The sequence below is a fragment of the Macaca thibetana genome, chromosome 15, assembly GCF_024542745.1.
Source record: "Macaca thibetana thibetana isolate TM-01 chromosome 15, ASM2454274v1, whole genome shotgun sequence".
Taxonomy (NCBI): Eukaryota; Metazoa; Chordata; class Mammalia; order Primates; family Cercopithecidae; genus Macaca; species Macaca thibetana.
Window position 1 is genome coordinate 15,980,637 of NC_065592.1, and position 7,945 is coordinate 15,988,581.

Genomic DNA, 7,945 nt, shown 5'->3' on the forward strand with positions numbered 1-7,945 from the left:
TCCCCATTGATGTTGGCTGTGGGTTTTTTTTTTTTGTATATTGCCTTTATTATGTTGAAGTATGTTACTTTGATGTCTAATTTGTTGAGGATTTTTATCATGAATGTTGCTAAATTTTACTGAATACTTTTTCTGCATATATCGAGACTATCATATGGCTTCGGTCTTTATTTCTATTTATGATGATGTATCACATTTATTGATTTGAGTATGTTGAACTACTGTTACATCCCTGGGATAAATCTCACCTGATCATGGTGTATTATCTTTTTAATGTGCTGTTGGATTTGAGCTGCTAGTATTTTGTTGAGAAATTTTGTATAAATGTTCATCAGGTATATTCCTCTGTAGTTTTATTTTTCTCTTGTGTCCTTGTCTGGTTTTCGTATCAGTGTGATACTGGTCTTGTAGAATTAGGGAGCATTCCAGGCTCAGTTTTTTGAAATAGTTTCAGGAGGACTGGTATTAGTTCTTCTTTGTATGTTTGGTACGATTTGGCTATGAATTCACCTGGTCCTGGGCTTTTTGTTATTGTTGTTGTTAGGAAGTTTTTTGTTACTGATCCAATCTCACAGCTCATTATTGGACTGTTCAGGAGTTTTGTTTCTTCCTTGTTCATCTCAGGAGGTTGTATCTTTCCAGGAATTCATCCATTTCCTCTATGTTTCCTATGTTATAAGTGTATAGTTTTTCATAATAGTCTCTGATGATCTTTTGCATTTCTATGATATCAATTGTAATGTTTCTTTTTTGTTTCTGATAGTGTTTGTTTGGACCTTCTTTTCTTGCTATTGGTCTATCAATTTTCTTTTATCTTTTTGAATAGTTTTTAGTTTTGTTGATCTTTTTTTTGGTTTTAGTTTCATTTAGTTCTGCTTTGCTCTTTATTATTTCTTTTTTTCTGCTAACTTTGGGTTTGGTTTGTTCTTGTTTTACTAGTTCCTTGAGGTGCAATGTTAGGTTGTTAATTCGTGATTTTTCTACTTTTTTGTTGTAGTCATTTAATGCTATGTAATTCCCTCTTAGCACCACTTTTACTGAACCCAACACGTTTTGGTATGTTGTTTTGATTTTCATTTGTTTCAAAAATATTTTAAAATTCTATCTGAATTTCTTTATTAGCCCAGTAATTGTTCAGGAGCATGCTGTTTAATTTTCATGTATTTATGTAGTTTTCAAAGTTCCTCTTGGTGTTGATTTCTAGCTTTTATCCACTGTAGTCTGAGAAAATACTTGATATGATTTCACATTTTAAAAATGTGCTGAGACTTGTTTTTTGGACTAATACGTGGTCTATCTTGGAGAATGTTCCATGTGGTAATCAAAAGAATGTATATTCTGTAGTTGTTGGGTAAAATGTTCATTAAATGTCAAGTAAATTTGGTCTAGAGTCCAATTTAAATCCAGTGTTTCTTTGTTAATTTTTTGTCTTGATGATCTGTCTAGTGCTGTGAGTGGGGTGCTGAAGTCTCCCATTATTATTTTATTGCTATCTATCTCTTTCTTTAGGTCTCATAATATTTGTTTTGTGAATTTGAGTGCTTCAACATTGGGTACATTTGTATTTAGGATTGTTATACCCTCTTGCTGAATGAATCCCTTTATCATCACATAATGTCCTTCTTTGTCCTTTATTGCTTTTTTTTTTTTTTTTTACATTTTAGCTGTCATTGTTTATTATTGTTTTGGCTATATTCTGTAAAATTTCAGCAGCATTTTAAAGAGACAATGTGTCTATGTACAATGAAAAAACAAAATGGCTTGCAACATCAGAAATACAGTTTAACTGTACAACATTAAAGAGAATCCATGGTAAGTATAACCTCCTTTTTCTGCAACATGAACAACTTACATTAAGTATCAGCATTATTAATGTGACAATAAAGAAAAAGTCCTTCCAGGAGTGAAATACAGCATCCTGAAAAATATTGGTTTCTACCCTACAAGGCAGTTAGAAAATGTTCACATTTTAACAAATTTGAAGAAACCACAAGAAACTTATTTATGGGATCATCTTGCTGATAAGAACTTTCTAGAAATGTAGAATAACCATGAACAATGTATAAATCTAGTATCTATGTGCTCCACAGCCCTAGAACCCACTAACTGATTTAAAGAACTCAATATGTCCAACATGGATCATTTTTACCTGTCGTGATTGTTAATGAATGTCTGCTAATGACAGACAACCTGCACCTTCTAGGGGGTCATTTACTTTTTTAGCAAAGAAGTGACATCATTTAGCAGTAATAAGAGCACCTTCAAGAAGACTTAAAAAATACAATACCCAATTAGAAAAGCCATATTTTAAACATTTGTACAAGAATAAGCTGCTGAAACTTAGTAATTGAAATCTGTACAGCAATTTACAATAGAGCTAGAAGGGATTTTATCATTATCCTGCATAGAACTGGTCTGCATTTGGTTACATACTGTCACCTGTTTTGATGAACAAGGCCTGGTAACAAAAGAAACGTACCTGTTATCAATTCTAATGTGTTGAAAACACTGGCAATATTACAATTTAGTGAATTCAACTGATTTCAAAACAAGTAGCTCATTTTGTCAAAGGCGTAAAGAATTTAGAAATAATAGCTCTCCCTTTAATATAACAAGTGAAAGAAAATGGACATGTGATTTCGAGGTACAACTTGGTAAAAGTCAGAATAGGCAAATGACAAAGCCTAACTTTGTCCAAAGAGAACTCTTACATTCTATTACTATAAAACCCAACTGTCACTCTCATTCAGTTCTTACTTTGACTTCAGCAGATTAACTGCCAAATGCTGAAGAATGTATCCAGGCACTGTAGTTCATGTGTTAGAAATGAAAAACTAATATGAAAAACTACCTTTCATATTAGAACTCTGGTAACAACCAAATGTATTTAAGTATTATAAACATTATTTACGGTGTTCCTTCAAATAAAAGAACAAAAATGTTTTTCTTCTGTCTTAACATGGTATTCCTGTTTCTTTATAACACGTGGTCATCCTTCACTGCTCAAAGTTATAGTCAGAAGTGTGCATTTATTCATTGTCCATGATCCACTCTCAAAGAAATGACACTATGAGGAACTTCAGTTCACAAGCAGTTCTTTACCATGTCCTGTGTAAAAAAAAAAGAAAACAAACACACAAAAAACACTCAAATGCTCTCAAACTTAAGTGTGCATCTGGAAGCAATCCAAAGACATCATGCCGGTCTTGGAGGAAAGTCAGTAAGTAATTATGCTTGAAGAAAGCAGTGTAGGAGATGCTGTCAGCCCAGCCATGTTGTAGGTTTCCTGAAGAATTTGATGTGCTTTTGTGGGGGGAGGTATGGGTCATTTGCCAGCTGGTGCACATCAAATCAATCTTCTTTTCCATATGCTAAGCAGTGTCTTATAAAGGCCTAGGGTTCACTGCTTGCAATTGGTTTTACATGGAACTGGACTTCTGTGGCTTTTAATATTGTATTTTCTTGAAGAATGTCTTGTTGAGATTGATTGTGACCAAATGGCTTTCTACCACAAAGATGCTGAAAGAAGATGACTCTAATTGACCACACATTAACCTTGTTGGAAATCTTTGGTGCCACTTTTCCAACTATGTAACACTCAGGAGGTAGATTAGTTCCATCTATACCATAGCTATCATCATCTGTAATCTTGGACAGACAAAAATCAGTGATTTTGATTTCACCACATGCTGTTCTATCTACCAAAAGGATGTTTCCTGGCTTAAGGTCATAATGTGTAATGGGGGATTGATCTTATTGGGATATCTTAGTGCATTTACAATCTGCATTACAATAGACTCGGCTTCTTTCTCTGACATTAGCTTGTGTTGCTTCAGATAGAAATCCAAGTCATTGCCTTCACAGTATTCTAACACCGTACAAAGTGTATCTGTATCCAAGGAGAAATAATCATAGAGTTTAACTATTCTGGGGTGATTCAGTTCTTTGTGTATTCTATACTGCAGGCATACTTGTAGTAGTTTTCTTTTTTCTCATCTCTCCAGCCTTTATTAAGCTGATGTATCTTCACAGCAGTGTATCTTTGTTCATAAAGTTCAAAAGCCTTATACACTTTGCTAAAGCCACCTCTACCAAGCAGATGAAGTAATAAATATCTTTCGTTTAACATTGGGTGATCTTTGAATTGTGAATTATCTTCATTGTTTATTCTGCTCAGCTCATGTCATGTCAACATTCAAGTTCTGCTTGGATTTCTGCCTCTTCCTTTCTGAGATGTCCTAGTCTAAGTTTGAAAATGTCTTCCTGTTCATGATATTCTGCCAAAGTCAGCAGTTGTAGTAAATTTGGTCTAGCAAAGGGATCATTTTCTGCTGCACTGACTGCTTTGTTTTTCCTTTGTTTTGGTTCAGTAGTGGTAGAGGGTGTCTGAGAATTATTAGCTGTGGGAGGTTTGTGTTTGGCTAAAATTTTCCTTTGCCTTTCAATATCTTCCCTTTGCTAATTCACCCATTCTTGTTGCTTCACAAGATTCTGAAATGCAAAACCGTCTGTCCATTATTCAGTAAATGAAACGCCATGTCTAACTGTTGTAAAGTGCCTGAGATGTAATCAATCTTGCATACTCTTCTCTCTGTTTGACAGTTTTTCTTGTGTACTCTTTTCAAAAGAAGTTTCTTGCTCATTTATATACACTTATTTAATCATTCTTTGTATTTTTCAAGTAATTTTTGTTGTTCATCTATTTGCCATCTGAGATCATGGTTAGCCCTGAGCAAATAATCTATATATCCTTCCTTCTTTTCCAGCTCCTGGATTTTATTACTTTCTAATGCTGCTAATTTCAGGATCGTTAGAACAGTCTGAATAATTTTAAAGGGTAACTGCTTTGATTGTACAATAGGGTGGTCCCCAAATGCTAATGCAGTAGGAGAAGGGCCATTTGGTCAAAGAGATGAGGAAGGAGTGGAATGTGAATATGAATTTTGAGGAGAACTGATTGCAGAAGGTATGCCTCTTACTGGACTTGAGCCATTTTCACCCTGGTATTCAAAATAGTCACTAATTTTGTGGCCACATCCCCCCAGTACTTTTTCCCTGACAATTTTCATTCTGGGTTTCTGCTTTTCTATATTTTCTCCTAGATGATTCTGATTGTTTCTTCTCTGGTTTCTCAAGGGAACCCACTGCAGATAAAGTCCGGTCACTTGCACAGTCCTTTCAGCTGCCTGCCAGTCATTTCTCTGATTCTTTGTCACTTAAAGATCCTAAGCTTCTAAAACTGCGATAAGAGCTTTCATTATTTGTTGAGGCTTTAGCTCCAACACTGCAATTGCTGGTACTCCCTGTGTTCTCACTTACAACCCAGTAAATCTAGCTTCCAATAACTCTTGCCTTCTTGGATTCAGACTATGAAGCTCATCCATTGCATCTTCCCTGGGCCTCCTGGATGGTGGTGCGTGGTTTATCAGGGACCTGGCTGCTGCTTGCCACTGAGCCTGGGGTTGGAGATGTGGAGCGCTGGTACCAAGATGGTGGCTCCTGCAAACTTCCACTGCTACTTTGGACACCCATCATGCTACTTTCTGGGAACATGACTCCCACTCTGCGATGGCAGCAGTGACAATGGCACTGGCACCTGCCTCCATCATGGGGGGTCCAGGCTGAGGGTGAGCGAGAGAGTAAGGGCAGGGAGGGGAGAGTCAAGGGGATGGGGGAGGAAACCAAGAAGAGGGGAAGTGGGGAGGAAAGAGGTGAGGGAAGGAGAGCAGATGGGGAAGAGGGAAAGGGGGAGAAGTGAGGGAGTGGGTGGGTGCACCAGAGAAGAGGCTGAGGGAAGGAGCCGAGTGGTGGAGGTGTGGTGGGGGCGCCTGCCAGGGCTGGGGTCTGAGTGTGGGCCTATTGCTGTTTTTGATTTAAAGTCTTTTTTATCTAGTAGAAATTTAGCTACACCTACTTGCTTTTGGTTTCCAATTGCATGGACTATCTTTTCCCACTCTTTTACTTTCAGTCTATGTGTATCTTTATGGGTAAAGTGAGTTTCTTGTTAGCAGCATATAGTTGGATCTTGATTTTATTTTATTAATTATGCCAATCTTTATCTTTTAAGTGGAACATTTAATTTGTTTACATTCAAGGTTATTATTGATATGTGAGGCTTTGTTTCTGTCATATTATTAATTTTTACAAATTGTTTTATTAATTTTTTCTTTTTTTTCTCTTTTTGTCTTTATGGTTTGAACAAATTATGTCATGTTGCCATTTGATTCCTTTCTCCTCCTCCTTTGTGTGATTGTTTTTATAAGAATTGTTAGTTTTATTTTTCCATGTGTTTTCATCATAATGAATACTGACCTTTCATTTCCATGTTTAAGACTCCTCTGAACATTTCCTGCATAGCCAGTCTAGAGGTGACAAATTTACTCAGCATTTGCTTGTCTGAGAAAGACTTCATTTCTCCTTCATTTATGAAGCTTTTTCTGGTAGAATATAAAATTCTTGGCTGACAGTTTTTTTTTTTCTTTCTAGTGTTTTGCAAATGCCATCCCATTCTCTTCTGACCTATAAGGTTTCTGCTGAAAAGTCTGCTGTTAATCTGATGAGATTTCCTTTATAGGTGACTAGCTGCTTTTCTCTTGCTAATTTTAAAATTCTTTCATTCACTTTGACTCTAGACATTCTGAATAATACATGTCATGTTGGTCTTTTTGCAATGTTCTTTCCTGGGGATAGCTGGACCTCCTATAACTGGATGTGTGACTCTCTTGCTAGGCTTGGGAAATTTTCATCAGTTATTTCCTCAAATAGATTTTCTAAACTTTTTGATCTCTCTTCCCCCTTGGAATACCAATAATTCAAAGGTTTGGTCATCTTATGTAGTCCCAGGTGTCTAGAACTCTTTGCTCATTCTTTCTTTTTTTTTTTTTTTGAGATGGAGTCTAGCTCTGTGGCCCGGGCTGGAGTGCAGTGGCGCGATCTCGGCTCACTGCAAGCTCCGCCTCCTGGATTCACACCATTCTCTTGCCTTAGCCTCCCGAGTAGCTGGGACTACAGGCGCCCGCCACCGTACCTGGCTAATTTTTTGTATTTTTTAGTAGAGATGGGGTTTTACTGTCTTAGCCAGGATGGTCTCAATCTCCTGACCTCGTGATCCGCCTGCCTCAGCCTCCCAAACTACTGGGATTACAGGCATGAGCCACTGCGCCTGGCTGCTCATTCTTTCTTATTCTTTTTCTTTACTTTTGTCTAAGTGTATTACTTCAAAAAGACTGATCTTCTATTTCTGAGATTCTTCTTTCTGCTTTCTAGTCTATTATTGAAGTTTTCAAATGTATGTTTTATTTCCTGCAATTTTTTTTTTGAGACAATATTGCTCTAAATTGCCCAGGCTGTAGTGCAGTGGTGCAATCATAGCTCACTGCAGCCTTGAACTCTTGGGCTCAAGTGATCTCCAGCCTCAGCCTCCCAAGTAACTGGGACTACAGGCATGCACCACTATGCCTGGATTATTTTTGCATATTTTTTTGTAGGGAGGGGATCTTGTTATGTTGCCCAGGCTGGACTTGACCTCCTGACCTCAAGTGATCCTCCTACCTTCGCCTCCCCACATGCTAGAATTCTAGGCATGAGCCACTGTACTCAACAGTGAATGAATTTTTCATTCCATAATTTCTGCTTTTTTTCCCCTAAATATATCTATCTCCTTGGTTTTAGTCATATCCTAAGTTGATTTTTGGACTTCTTTGTATTAGTTTTTAGATTTCTCTTGCATCTCATTGAGCTCCTTTAAAAATCAATATTTTGAATCTTTTACTTGGCATTTTGAGGAATTTTTTGATTGGGATCTGTTGCAGGACAGTTGAGGTCCTTTGGTGGTGTTATATTTCCCCACTTTTTCATGTTTTCTGTGTCCTTCTTTTGATATCTGAGCATCTGGTGAAGCAGTTGCTGGTTCCAACTTTTTTTTTGAAATTGCTTTGGTAAGGGA

General features: G+C 37.0%; 1 pseudogene; it reads right to left on the reverse strand.

Annotated features, from left to right (window-relative positions):
- Positions 1-3,217: 3,217 nt before the first annotated feature.
- On the reverse strand, positions 3,218-5,532 carry LOC126937234 (serine/threonine-protein kinase tousled-like 1; annotated as a pseudogene).
- Between the last annotated feature and the right edge of the window lie 2,413 nt (positions 5,533-7,945).